Source organism: Fringilla coelebs (genome assembly GCF_963513975.1).
Source record: "Fringilla coelebs genome assembly, chromosome: 1".
In the NCBI taxonomy this organism is placed as follows: domain Eukaryota; kingdom Metazoa; phylum Chordata; class Aves; order Passeriformes; family Fringillidae; genus Fringilla; species Fringilla coelebs.
In genome coordinates this window covers 108,963,906-108,978,770 of record NC_140028.1, presented here as the reverse complement: position 1 = coordinate 108,978,770, position 14,865 = coordinate 108,963,906, and the positions used below count along the sequence as shown (strand labels likewise).

Sequence of the window (14,865 nt, the reverse complement as noted above, 5' to 3'; positions counted from 1 at the left end):
TAGGAAGAGAAAGGCATGACTTTGACTCTGCTATGAACTTCTTTTTCCCTGCTGGAATGTAATAAACTCAGGATTTTTAGTTGATGAGACATATGGAGCTATTAAGACTTGGCATCTGAACAGCTACTTTTTTCAGTACAGAAGAGCTTTCATTCTTTAAATAATAAAGTGCCAATAACAGAGTCATTGATTTTATGCACATTTTTCTTGGTGCTGAGTATATTTTCTTTTCCCAACACATTTTTTGTCTTACATTTTTACATTTTTTGAGGATGTTGGAATTATGCAGCTAATCATGTTACAATATGTGAGAATAAAAGTCTATCATGAAAGTAAAGATGAAATCAGAATGTGATAGCTTGTTATTTCTGATTAATAAATTCTCTTATAGAACCTAAATTCAGTGTTAAGGCACTTTACTGAGTACTTTATAGTTACTTTAGTATATCCTAAGCAAAAGAGGACATTACCAAAAGAGTAATGAAATAACATTAGTATTTAACTATATTTTGTGAGAGTGGCTGTGTGTTTCACTGAGTTTTAGACACAGCGTTTGCAAGGATTTTACAATATTTCACATTTTATTTATTTAAAGAAATACAGAATTCACCTAGTGTATCCATAAGAAAGAACACAACGAGGATTGTCCCTTAAACTGAGATGCATGCAAAAGTAAGATTGCTAACATTAGTTTTAATTGCAACAGATATTTTTACTACAGTGATGCTAAGGCTTTGACTGGGATTGCATTAATCACAGGGTTTAAAGGGCTGTAAGAGACAGGTTGTGTGAACTTTCTTGCTGGACACTGATATGCCATGCCCCTGAATCTTGAGTGCTTTCTAATGGTACTTTTTGAAAGGAGGACAATCCATTTTTTTTAGTCTGGTACAGCAAAGGTGGTAGTTCATGCTTCAGGACAGACATTAAGGAAACTTGATCACACATGCAGTGCCTTGGAGATGTGCCTGTGAAAGTCTGTGTCCCAAAAGCAAATGCCCAAAACCTGTTCTGCTTCCTTAGAGACGAGTTGTTAAATTGTTGGGATTTTTTGCTGCTGAATTTGCTGAGCTTTTATTTTGCAGTGGTCTGTAACACAAATGTTAAGTGACTTAAATGAACGAATAACTGTAGCTTTTCTGTCTTATTGGATGTGGAAATCAAAACAAGATGGAATCAGGAAAACTGCGGCTTCACTGCAGTCACATCAGCTCAGGTACAGCTGCCCAATGTTATAGCTAACTCGGGTATCTCTGTTTGCAAGGTAGCAGAAATTGCATGGAATTTAGTGTCAGTGCACCAGTGTATTTATGGGCACCGCTTTTGGGGAGGGTCTGTGCTGCCCCTGCATGTGTGGATGGTACTGGTCACCCTCTTAAAGTCAGCTTGAGCTCCTCAGTGTAGTGTTGAGGAATGTGAAGCAGGGTGTTCAGCTTCCACCTATCAACATAGTTCTCAAGTGCCTTGGTGTCCTTGAGAGGGGTTACATAATAGTGGGTAAGGGGAGTGCTGTCATAGCAAGGCGTAACTCAAGGCAGAACAGTCCTTGTGAATGCCTGATGTGAAGCCTGGCTTCAGCCAGCCCTGTTAGCACTGCTGGGAAACAGGAAGAATTGTAACTTCCTTGAAATGGACACATTTCCACTTACTATTCTAATAATTAAGGACAAATAGGTTAAGCAATGCATTTAATATAAATTCCTCACCGTAGGAGAAGTTTTCATATTTATTTAATAAGTCTGTATTTACAAAAAAATTACAATCTTAAACTTGCAGTTTCTGTTTTTGGAAGTTTTGGTAACAGTGTGCTGTGTGTAACTGCACTTACTCATCTGGCCAGCATCCCATGCAAAGGGCAAGAAGGTTTTGCTGTTTTTCCCTAAGAGTTAGGTTTTGTTAGTGTATGCATCCTTCTAAACTGTGCTGCTACTGAAATACAGTCCTTTTGAGCATACACCCCGCTGCTACTCAGCCAAAGCTTGTAGTGCCATCTACTTGATACACTGACAGATCCTAAATTTAGGAGCTAAAGCAGACTCCAGTCAGGGTGAGACAGAGAAAGATTGCTGGGATTAGGATCTTGGCATCTTCATAGCTGGTTTGCATTCTGGGCTGTAAGCCTTGCATTTGATGGCTTCACATTTGGCAGGTGACATTTTAAGGAGCAGTTAACATCAGGGTGAAGGAGTGTGCCTCGTAATCCAGCCTGGGGCTTTGGGGGAAGGTGACAAGACTGTGTGAAAGAGAAGCCATATGTTGCTACTCTGACTTCTGCTCTGTGCAGCTCTCTCCTCTAACGTTGTTACTCCGGTGTGACCCCATACAAGCAGATGAAGCAGGATTATTTTCAAATTCCCAACTCACCTTTTCCCTTTACTAAATGTAATACAATCAGTTGACGTGACTCTTCATGCCAATTGCCTCACATGAGCAAAAGTTAACTTCAGTGTGATTCATTTGAATCATCCTAATTTTATGTTATTAAAAAATCAAAGATGAAGCAAAAAAACCCATAAGAAGTTCACGAATTCCTTTTCCTTTTCCTTTTCCTTTTCCTTTTCCTTTTCCTTTTCCTTTTCCTTTTCCTTTTCCTTTTCCTTTTCCTTTTCCTTTTCCTTTTCCTTTTCCTTTTCCTTTTCCTTTTCCTTTTCCTTTTCCTTCCTTTCCCCTTTCCCCTTTCCCCTTTCCGTTTTTATCCATCTTAAGTCACAATAATTTCTAATATCCACAAGGATTGTGAATGCTGCCAGGACACTGCAACTGGGCATTCTCCTGATGTTTCCCAAAGAACTGGACACACAACTTGTGCTCTGCTGTTTTCACAAGCAGGTTATAAGTAAGTTTTTTTGAAGGTGCTTAAAGCCTGCTGATTGGGGTAGGAGTTGTGGGTGGACTATACCAGTTTAATTTGGAGCATAAGGGGACTGACTGTCCTACAGAGCGTGGAAGTAGTATCTGGGTTAATTTTGTGTATGTTAAGTTACTGGTTATTTTAAAAAGGCGACTTTTAAAATGTTAAGTTAAATAAAATTACTTTCATCTTTGACGAGTTACATGAGTTGTAAACTGTAGTCTGAAGCTCAAAGATCACAAATTTTGCTTTTCTGACTATTGTATTGCTGTAGTATTTGAATGTTGTTGTGATTCTGCAAAGGGAAGGAAGTACAGTTTTTCTTTCTTCTCTATTGATAATCGATTTGTTTACAAAGGAGAGTCTTACTCTAAGAAAGCTGAGTAAAAGTCTGACCAGTGCATCAAAACAGCTGAGCTACTGTAGGAGCTGATCATGTGAGACTGTAGAACTGATCATGTAAATTTTGCCCCTTGATTTAGTAGGGATTGGTACAGCATTGCTCCTCATGTCAATACAGAAGGCCCAAGCTCGAGCTGGCTTTCATTTACTGTTGCTGGAAATACTCCTTCTTAGACACAGGAATCTTGCATGTTTAAAAATCAGAAAAAAATCCACAACAAGTAGTGTTGGACTTTGATTTTGGCCTGTGTAGTGCTTTGGTGTTTTTCAGGGAGATTCTCACTGGGAGACAGACAATGGTGGTGAGAGTCAGCTATTTATGCAAGACAGCAAGACCTGCTGGGGAGCATCTTTCCCTTCTCTTCTAGTGCACTGTGTCAGGAGCGGAGTGGGAGGCTCTGTGTCTCAGTGGGTTTCATATGCTTTTTTTGACTGGGATGGGGACCTTCACTTGCCTAAAGGACATCTGAAGAACTTCAGAGTGGGATTTTACATGACTGGTTTTTGTCTTCTTCTTGCTTTGATATTCATGTTTTACAGACACACTGCTTCATTTCCAACTGGCAGGGTGGAAGGGAATGGTAAGAAATCTCTCGTACTTGCCACACCCTGGAAATGTAATTTGGGAAATGCTTTCTCTGCTTCAGAGACAGTAGGTGGAGCTGTTTGTTACACACTTGAAACCTGCTCCTTCAAAAAATCAGAAACTCCGACATGTCATTGAGAAAGTTTTCATTTTTACTGAGGAATGATGTATCTTAGCACTAGCTTGATCACCTTAGGGATCTGAGGTGCTAGGTCTTTAAAGATCTATTATTTTAGAAGGAGTAAACTGGTGTTTTAAAAATAATGCAGCTTCTTGAATGCTGTTTTATCTGTCGAGTCTTTCTTCTGCTGTTAATGCAATTTTCCATACTGATCAAATGGAGCAGTTCTGTCCTGCTGTGCTGCACTCAGCTCTTCCAGTTTTGTCTTTTTGTAAGATTACACAGATGTTTGTGATTAAAATGCTTATTTCTGTAACATGGTTATTTCTGTAAAATTGGTTATGTCACAGTAGTAGAGTTGATAATTTACTTTTTCTTTTTTGCTTTACCATTATTAAAGATTTTTTCAACATAGTCCTGTGGAGGACCAACATTCTTCTCCATAGCTCCATTTTGCAAAAGTGATGTAAGTTGATTTTTCCTGTACAGAACAAATAGAGATCCAGCACAAGTATCAGCAAAGTGACCTTTGAAGAGTTTCATTTGTGTACAGAGGATCAGTTCGATTTACATGAGATGGAAGAGCTTAGGCTCAGAAAGGATGGGCCTATTTGGGTTTTACCCTTGCTTTTCAGTTCTTTGAGTGAGGATCAAGTAGATCCAAAGAGATAATCTGGTTACTGAGGGTGGTCCAGGAGTTTTCTCTGAGAACTCACATCACTTGAAAAGATCCCTGACTCCTTCTCTCTTTGTTGAGCTGCTGTGCTCCCTGCTGGGCTGTTGGAGGTGTTCTACAAGAGTTTTCTCAGTCCCCTCTGGTGGCGAGATCAAAATGTTTGGCTTAAGGGAAACTGACATGATAACTGAATTTACATTGATACATTTATGTTGCCTGTTGTGAGGTTAAAGAGCAAAGTTACTGATCTAAGCCATGGAATACTTGGTAGTAATGGATGCTCTTCTGTTTTCTTTTGTTAATTAAAGCCAATAAAATGGTAATTGCAGTTTCTTTTGCCAATCTGTCCTAAATAATAACCTTTGATATAAAGGAACTTCTTTCATATAATAGCCTTCTTTCCAGTGTTGGCCGGTGAGAAGATTAAAGTAAGCATATAATTTAATTTTCTGCAGCAGGTAATGTAGCAGAACATGGTGCACAATCAAGAGCACCAGCAAAGTATTACTTGTGGTCTTTATTTTCTTGGTGCTGCACTGGACATCAGTTAGTAAGGTTTATTGGTGAAATAATTATGTTTACTGGAGAAATAATAAAAAATTAACAGCAGTATGTCATTTGCAGAACCCCTGGGTTCTCTTGCTTAGTTAACTGTATACTCTGTGAAACTATTCTTGGAAACCAGAGGGATCTGCCTTTACAGTATTACATAACTACTGGCTGAAGTCAGGAATCTTGAAACTTAAAAAAAAAAAAATAGCAGCAAGAGCAGCTCAGCATCTCATTTTAAACCCAAATTACCTAATGACTTCTAAAGCGAATTACTCAGTAATGAAAAAATAGCAGTGCATCATTCCTTATTGCTATTATTCATCTTATCATCAGCTCTGGAAGACTTTAGGATGTTCCATGAATACAGGATTGTATCCTATTCCAGTCATTTGAAAGCTCTTGCGTAGGTGATGGTGTCTTTCTGGAAGCCAGTGATAGTAGATTACTCATTTCTGAAATACATTTGGCATTTTTGTGGAATGTGATTATTTTCGTTAAAAAAGGATTTCCTGCAGGCATATCCCCTTTGATTTTGAACATGTGAGCAAAACATTTCGCCACAATTTTGGCATTTTATGATTTATGAGGAAAACAAATTGAGCTGCTTTATGGAGAAAACTTTGGAAAACGTCGTTAGAACCAAACCAATTAGGTCATGTTTGCTGATTTTGCAGAAAAGCTGAAATGATGCTTTGGAGGTGTAAATTATCCCATTTGTATTGATTTGGATGGCAGTAAGGATGCTCTTAGTGGTAACTGTTTTTCTGGTCATCAAATTGTTTAGGGAAAGAGAAGTAGCAATCTATTATTAGGACTTGAAAGGAAAAGGAAGTTTCTTTGTAGAATGACTAGCAATTCACTTCTGATTACTTCCTTTGGTTTTCTGTAACATGAGTGACTGAACTTGCCAGTGAATTAGTACAGCTAAAGTGCTTTTTAAAGATGGGAAAGTAATTTAAAAAAAGCCACCAAACAAATAAACCAAAAAACCCCAGAATTTTATGCAGAGATATCAAGAGGAAGTTTTCTGGAGCATTTCTGAGTGAGGCTCCTATCTGAAGAGGAGGATGAAAAAGGAGCACTACACTACAGGAAGATAAGTCACTTAATGACTGCAAAAGAAATTGTTTGCATTGGCTTCCTTTTTATATTTTCTATTTTTTTTTTTTTTTTACTGGAAGAGTTTAGAAGAATTTTCACATCAGTCTCTCACTATGTGAGGCTGCCTTAATTGCAAGTGCCAAGAGTAAGTTTCAGACTAAATCAGTAAAGAGAAATAGGTCTCTAGAACCAGATGGCAATTGCTCACAGGTCCTACAGTAACTCAAAAATGAAATGGTTGAACTGTGATATGAAAATAACCTCGTAAATTGTTCTTGATACCATGAAAATAATGGATTTGATATTTGATGCTACTTTCTGAAAGGGGATGCAGCACACCAGGAAAGCTGACTTCTATACTCAAAGAATAATGAAATTGGTAAAGAAAACAGTCATACTCAAACCAGGAATACTGAGGAGGGATCCACCTGATTTGGGAGGTAAAGTCACTCCTTGTAAATCAAGCAGAGGTCCTTGAAGGGTGTGACAAACGTGAATTATGGCAATCAAGTTGCTGTACTGCACTTGGATTTAAAAGGTTTTCAGTGAGTTCACTCAATGGAAGCTCTTGAGGAAAGGAAGCTGCTGAGTAGTAAGAGGGAATGTATTTCATGGATTGAATACTGATTTTTAAAAATTGGGCCAGGCTGAAAAATTTTCTTGGTATTAGATTATTACTGGATTTCCTTTAAAAACTGTGTAAGAATAAATAATGAAATTAGCAAATCTGCTGAGAAAAGTTGCACAGAGGCTTCTGATCCTTAGTGACTGTGCAGGAAAGCAGCATGTGAGACTGTTGATTTGCTCAATTTTTGATATAATTTTTACATAATTACATTGGTGTTTCCATATGTAATATGTTTTCTTAATTTTAAGAAAGGCAACAAATACACCTACTAACCTTAAGGCCTTCTCTTGTGATATAAATGTTTTAGTAGGGAGAACACAATCCATCCTAGGAAAAGTGTTAATGATCATCTTAATGTGCACTGCTTGAAAAATTTGGGCCCAGTTTGTGATTCATGTTGTTGTTACATTTGGGAAGATAATTTTAGCCATTTGGGAAGACTGTTAAAGCATTTTTATTCTGCTTCTCTATTCAAATGTTGATAGCCATTTTTGCTTACTGAAGGTTGAAAAGATTTGTGACTGAGTCACAAATAGATGTGTAGAAAATTATTTATTTAGGCCTACACAGAGCCAGAAAATGAAGGTACTGTAGCTTAAAGTAAGTTCTAAAAATGGTTTCAATTGTAATATTTTCTTCTATAGAAGCTTAAATGTGCCTGGGAAAAATATCTCTCTTATGTTTGAGGAAGATAAAATTTTCTTAGGCATGCCTGAATAATTTGAACAAAAGAATATGTGATGAGCTAGTTCATGGTTCAGAAGATAACCTTGCCACCATTTCTAGCAAAACATTTTGATATGGTTTGGAGTTCAGCTAATTTTATACAGGCTGCAGTGTTCCATGTATGTTTTGGTTATTCTGAACAGTATTTAAATGCCATTGTTTTGTTTACATAATGAAAAATCTTCTTAGCTGTTTGTTATGTTAGACTTTAATTAATAGGGTGAGAAATTATAATAGATTTGGAATCACCTTACATTTAAATTAAAGTATGTTTTCAATTTTTAACACCATTATCTCTAGCAAAAAAGAATAAATTAAGATGCATCCATTATGTATATATCGTAGAGTACTTTTCACTTGCAGGTGTGATGGTGCCCTACAGAGTAATGTTGTCATCTCCATTTAGCAAATGAAGCAAGAGGATTGTATTATTAAGGAATTGGGTCCAATTTCAATTAATCCAGTAGTGTTTGTTTGAACATTTAAAAAAATAGTAGCCATAACATTTATAGTTCATATCAAACTCCATGTGTCAGAGTTAAATTTTTCATCTTGAATTTATTTGCTATTTGCTCTAACTCCATAGTATTAATTGTTTTGATTTCCAGAAAATATTTTTTAAAAATTCATATTAAAACAGAAATAAAGAAAAGGTCATGATGTTATCAGGAAGGTAGAAATAATGAAGTGTTACAGACTAGAAACTGCAACTAAATTAAGGAGTTGGAACAAACTGTGAATTTTCAGCTTTAGTTAGATGCATGTGGGGCTTCATGTTAAAGGGCTTTTGCTCATTAACTAATTAAAAAATGATTTAGAAATGAATGACAAAGTCTTCAGAAGCAACAGAAGGATTTCAGTTAGGTGAAGTCAAAGGCGTCTCCAAGGATGTAGGTAATAGTTTATTTGAAGCTCTGACTGGGTTGGGATTTTTTTGGTTTTGTTTTTAATTTTTCCCTTCTTTTTTTTTTCTTTCTCTTTTTTGCCCTTTTGACAAATGCTGGGCAATGCCATCTGGATAGAGGAACCTGGCCAGGTGTGTTGTACTGAGCTCCAAAACTCATGGGAAATAGATAGGAAGATGCCTCATCAAAAACTGTACCTGTGCGAGGCAGGCACTGGAGGATGTAAAAATTGTGATGAATGTAGTGCTGATGCTCTTGTAATTCCACAATCTGAATTACACTAATTCTGAAGGCAATCTGAAGGTGCCTTCTTGCCTAAAATGGTTTGCTTCTGATCAGGATATAAGCTAATAGATAATAATGAGAGCTTTCATTAGCAGCTTTCTTGTTAAAAGAAACATGAGAGTTTGCCTTACAGAAGGGACAAGAAAGGATGCAATTAAAGTACAGGAGATACTACATGGCAGAGAATTAAGTGTTCTTGTAGTTCCTTTTGATAACACATGTAACATCATCAACTTTACGCTACATAAATGCAATTATTTTTGCATGGTTCGGCCAGGGAATTCATTTTTCAAATAATACTGAGGTTCAGATTTCACAGGATTTTTGAACAAGCAGACGAGCAACAAAAATTCATGTTGCAAGTCCTCGATACAATAGCAACTTTTAGAGAATAAGACTTTCTACAGACAGGAGCAGGGAGGGAAGATAAAAAACCCCCAACTTTCTTTGTTCCAAAAACTCCTTCCCATCCCAAGTGTTACATGGACTGCAGTCGATCATGGAATTTACTTCTTAAGCCTGAAGTCAGTGACTGCACAACTGTTAGTCACTAAACTCAAATAAGGAGGGGAGAGGAGGGGAAAAAGAAGGAACAATACAAAGATTAGACAGGGGAGGTACCCTGATCAAAGGGAGGGAGGTGTGTGTAAGCTTCAAAGTCTGTTACAGACAGCCCAGGATGCATCCTTGACAAACAATTGTAATGCTGCTTGCAGCTTTTGATTATGCTCATTTCAAAAGAAAAAAAAAGGTATGAAATCTAAGTCTGAGATTGAGTTTTTAAGTGAAGATTGAATGAAAAACTGTTGAGATAAATCACTAGCTGTTGTTTAAACAATTCATTGAAAAAAGATTTTAAATATTCAATTTTAAGAAGTTATAAAGTCTCCCAAGCTTGTTCTGTGTGAACAATCCGAATTCTGAGAGCAGAAGGGAGAAAATGACAATGCTACTGAATAACAGCAGCAAGAGAAGAGCACAGCACACAGCAAGTGTTCTATACATCACCTGCTTTAGACAAATGGGTTTGGGCTGGCATGGAATAAACATGGTTTATGCAGGAGCCTATTGATTTTTATATATATATATACACACAATAAATTTCTGTGCTAGAGTACCTGATATCTTTGCAATCTGCCAATGAATTCTTTGGTCTCTGGCAGACAATTAACAATACCAGGTGCTCTAGAGTCAATATAGAGGAATGCAGTCAGTGCTCTAACATTCAGAAGGCAAAATGAAACCTTTAACAGAGACAGATGATTTTTAATTAACTCAGGTTGAGAATTCTGCTGGAAAAGATCACCAGAAATCTAAAAAGAAGATTAAATTAACAATATTGGAGAATCTGAAACTATCTTTTTTCCTAAATAAAGCACAAGATAGATTTTTGCTTCTACTTAAGCAAAATGTGGCATAATAGGTTTAAAATTCATATTTGGGAAAATAGTAACAGAGGTCATATGTGTTTAGCAGTATTTGAGTAAATAAGCATTTCACTTAGGAATGGTGACATTTCCAGAGGGGGCAGTATTGTAATGGCACCTTCCTAGTTCCTTTTCTTCCGGCAGCATTTGGCACTGTGAAAGGCATGAGAATTGTTACTGCACAGTTGGGCCCAGGGTTAGGTGAAGTAAATGTTGCTGGCCTCACATCTCCCAAGCAACATTGATGCTCTCAGAAATGCATCAGTTGCCATGACTTCCTTTCTGGATGTTCCAGCACAAAGCCTCTCATGACAACAGGTGTGTGTGTAGTTACTGCTTGTAAGTATTATGGGATGGATTGCTGCACTAGCAGAAGGTAGAAAAGCAGGAGGAGCAGAGGTGAAGGGTGAAGTTGTTCCTCTGTGCAGTGTTACAGCATATGTACTGCTAGCTGATGACCTGCAAACATGCAGGCTGTTGAAGGGAAAAAGTAAAAGAAACTACAAAATAAATGTTATGAATAAATTTTCGGTGTTCAGGAAGACAATCCTAAGTAAAACATTGAATCCCAAACAGTGTATTTTAATATGAGCTCATCTCCAAGCTGGAGAAAGATATCCCCCTGTGTGGGAGAGGAATATTTTCACTGACTTGAAGGGAACTTAAGTAGCTTGAGTTACTGAATTATATAACATCCCTTAAGGATCCACTTTCAATGGCTTGATAAAATAGTACATATCAGGATAATTGGCAATGGGATGCCAGAGACATCTTAGAAATACCAAGTCTGCTAATTAAAATCAATGCCATTGCTCTTACAATTTTTTTTTTCCTTCCGAGTAGCAGATCCTGTTATGCTTGTTGTATCTGATATAGTGTGTAATATTGAGATACTGAAGTAAGTGAGTTTTGTGTCACTCATATTAGGTTACATACATTCATACCAAAGTGTTGTAGGTTGTACTAAATGACTTTTATTATGCTCTTATTTTATTGAAGGACAAAGCCCCTGTCAATCTTAGATGTGAGAATCAGGGTCTTAATTAAATTTAGGTGTCATGTTTTTATTTTTATTATGTTGTTTTGGGTTAGGGGCTTTTTTTTAGTAGTGTTAACCAGGAAGTTAAAATTACTCACTTGTGCTTTCTTGAATAGAAGATTAGACCTCCTTAGATGAAATACATGGTCTCCAAGAGGTTGGTTGGGATTTTGATTGTTGTAATTGCATAAACCCAAATGTAACAGGCATATAATACTTATTTTAAAATGTCTCTCCAATTTATGTAGCTTGTTGTTTTCTTATTGCATCTCTCTTTCTTTGATCTTTTACAAACTTGCCTTTACATTCTCTTGATTAAATAATAAACCTAGGAATTTTTACCCTCTTGTAAACAAATATTTTATTGTTAAGGGTTTTGAAGAAGTTTGAGTCATTGAAGGTTTCTGAGAAGATTATTGGAGAAACTTCTCAGCTAACATAGAGTAGAAGCAATTTATATCATTTACTTCAGCACAGCATTTTATTTTACTTGGATATTTGCAGATAACTTTAGATATTGTAGATAACTTTAGATAGAAAAAATGTGCACATATTTTGGTACAGTCTGTTGAATATAACCAATTTGAATGGAGTTGGACAAGAGCTGATATTGTACTAATTAGCAATAGAGAGAAAAAATTCTAACTGATCTTTGCTGTTGTATCTTTAAATTTCGAGACATGCTAAGAGAGAAGAAGAGAGGAAGAAATTTAAGGGACTTGATTTTCAAGAAAGTCTAAGCCTTCCCTCAAAAACAAGCTTCAGTAAAATACCTGTCATTTTAACATTGCATAACTGAGGAACCAAATATCTGATCTTTAACATCCTATTTGAGTTATCTGAGTACATGAATGGTATGATCTAATATTCACATATATCTCAGACAGGCTGAAAACACTCAGAATGAAATTTTGAAAAATACGTCCTGAGCACAGAGTACTAATGAGGAAATCCTATAATGACATTGGGTCTTTTTATTGCTTTGCATTGCTTGGTTTGTGCTCTGGGGTTTAGCTGGGCACTGTACAGCCAAAAATCCCTGAAACTGATGCTAGCTTTTATAGCATCACTATAATTATTTATTTATTGAGTGTTATTTGAGCGTAGTCTGTTCATTTTCTAGCTATTGAGTGTGGCTGATGTTGATCTGTCCCATGTGAGACCTTAACTGGTATTTTTGCCAAGTTAGAGATTCAGTTTTTTAAGTGTGCTGGGGAGCTTAAATGTATTTGTAGAGTGGTTTAAGTACTTCTTGGGCATAGATTTTGGGGGCACTGTTCAGAACTGAACTGAGCTGCAGTCAAGGGAATCTTTGTAACCTCAGTGTTTCTCGCAAGGAGGAAATATTTCAGATGCTACAGCTTTCTCCATAATTCATTATGTGTGTTAGAGCCTGTGCATACTTTGCCTATATTGCAGAAAGAGAAATGCTTTGCTTTAATTCCTTGCTGATTTCAAATAATGTTTTATATAAATCAGCTGCTCTTCTCAAGTTTCTGCTTCTGGTTTTTGAAGTAAAGCTTTGCTTTGATTTATAAACTACTGATCGTACTCACAGCTTTGTTTTATCTGCTTTTGTCATTGCACAGATATAACCAGAGTACTAAATTCCTTTAAGGCTTTTCTTCTTTTTTTTTTTTTTTTTCCCTTCAAAGGGAGACTCCTTGATTATAAGTATTGGTGCATTCCAGTTTGTGTTCCAGAGCTCTCAAAAATGTTATGTATAGTTAGCCTTTTGTTTTAGGAATTAATTAGTGCAATTGGTTTTCTCAGTAAAAATAAGCACCTGTCAATCAAAATTTTTAGAAAACTTTCGTGTTTGTAGGTCTGTAAGACCCAAAATACTATCTTTTTTATTTCTGATTTACACAAGCTGCAACAGTAATTGCAATTTGCATGCTTGGCGTACAGTGGTGGTTTGAAACCAACTTGAAATGTTTAGGAGCAAAGTACAGAACTGTGTGAAAAATCAGAGAGCCTTGTATGTGAAGAAAACCATCATCTTCCTCTCAGGAAATTTGCTTGTATTTTTCCTACTCTTGACTGAATAAAGTGGCTGTTAAACTGCCAACAACTAATTCTTGCTAACTTGCTTCTTCCACCCCTGCTTGTGGGGAGACCTACTTGCCTTTGCTTGTGATCCACCTTTGATCTTCTGTGACGTATTTTCTGAATTTAACTTGCAGCTTTTGATATTTGTACTCTAGACAGAAAATACATAAAAGTGTAAAAGCTGTAAAAAGTGTGGCATAGGATGGAAGTGAGCAAACAAACAGAAAATGAATGGTGATTGCTTTGTTTTCTGTGGAAGGGAAAGGAATGAGAAAGCATCTTCATGGTTAGGGAATATTTCTAGAAAACATAGTTATGCCTTTTCCAAGCAGTAAAATCTTGGTTAAATATTAATTTTAGAACTGTTTTGAAGGACATCTCCACTTGTATTTCTCTTACCCTTTAAGCATCCAGTTGGTCAATCTTTAGTCTTTTCACATATTTGCAACTAAATGTATAAAACTAAACTGAGGACTTAATTTCCTAAAAAGGAATATTTATTTTGGCAACACTAGAATTTTAATTGTTAATAGTATAATTTTTAATTATATTGTAATGGTTCCCACTGGAGGATCTTTTTCCACTTTGTAAAAATCATAAACTTATGATTTAATTAAATGCATTTTGATATTTGCTAATAATCAACCAATGTTTTGCTTACAGAGATAGTCCCTTGTGATGACTTAATCATTCAAATTTTGAAGTCCTGAATTATGGTCATGCCACAGCTTTTATATTCTAGTGATTTTGAAAGATTAGTGTTTCATAGTTACTCTTCTTTTTTTCTTTAAGAATAAATGTTGGATTTCGAGAAAAAATTGTTAATTTAAAAGCTGTAATTCTCCTTTTGATGTATTTAATTTTAAGTCACAGTCACACATCACGAGCAGATTTGGTCTGTAATTCAGGTGACGGTGCATCAGTGCAGAAGGGGGCTTTAAGAGGGGACTGTCTGCTAACAGTTCTGTGCCCACAGACTGTCACTCCAGCAGCTCTGTCCAGAAGGTAAATACAAGCTACATATAAGGAAAGCAGCTTGGTAGAGCTTTGGTTTCATTTGAAACCACGATAAGAGAAGGAGGAATTAACTGAAGCACAGACATCTGCTATGTAGCAGAAAAGTCTGAGAAAATGTGTTAGTGTTTTCCTGAATCCCTAGATTTCTTTGTACCCTTTTTCTGCTGCTGAATAAAAACTGCCAGTCTGACCAGCCTCTTGTAGAGTATTTCAGGCCTTAGCTACAAAGGTGTAGCTTTTGTCTCCTTGTTCCATTATCCTGTTTGTCTTCTTGGACCACAGTGCTGATGAAATTCCTAGAGTGACACCACTGTGAGCCAAGGCAGTGCTATGGAGAATTAAATCAGTTATCTTCAAAGGTATTTCAAACTAACTGGTGCAAATTAGAGTCCTGTGGGGAGATGGGCTGTAAGAAAATAGTGCAGCAGGCAGTCTCACACCTGCAGAACTAATCACCCAAGATTAGGAATAGGCCACAGCTGAGCCCAATAAGAAGA

At 36.5% G+C, this 14,865-nt stretch overlaps 1 protein-coding gene across 1 annotated transcript in view; it reads left to right on the top strand.

Moving 5' to 3' along the window:
- Positions 1-14,865, top strand: part of MYRIP (myosin VIIA and Rab interacting protein) — a 191,834-nt gene that overhangs the window by 52,907 nt on the left and 124,062 nt on the right.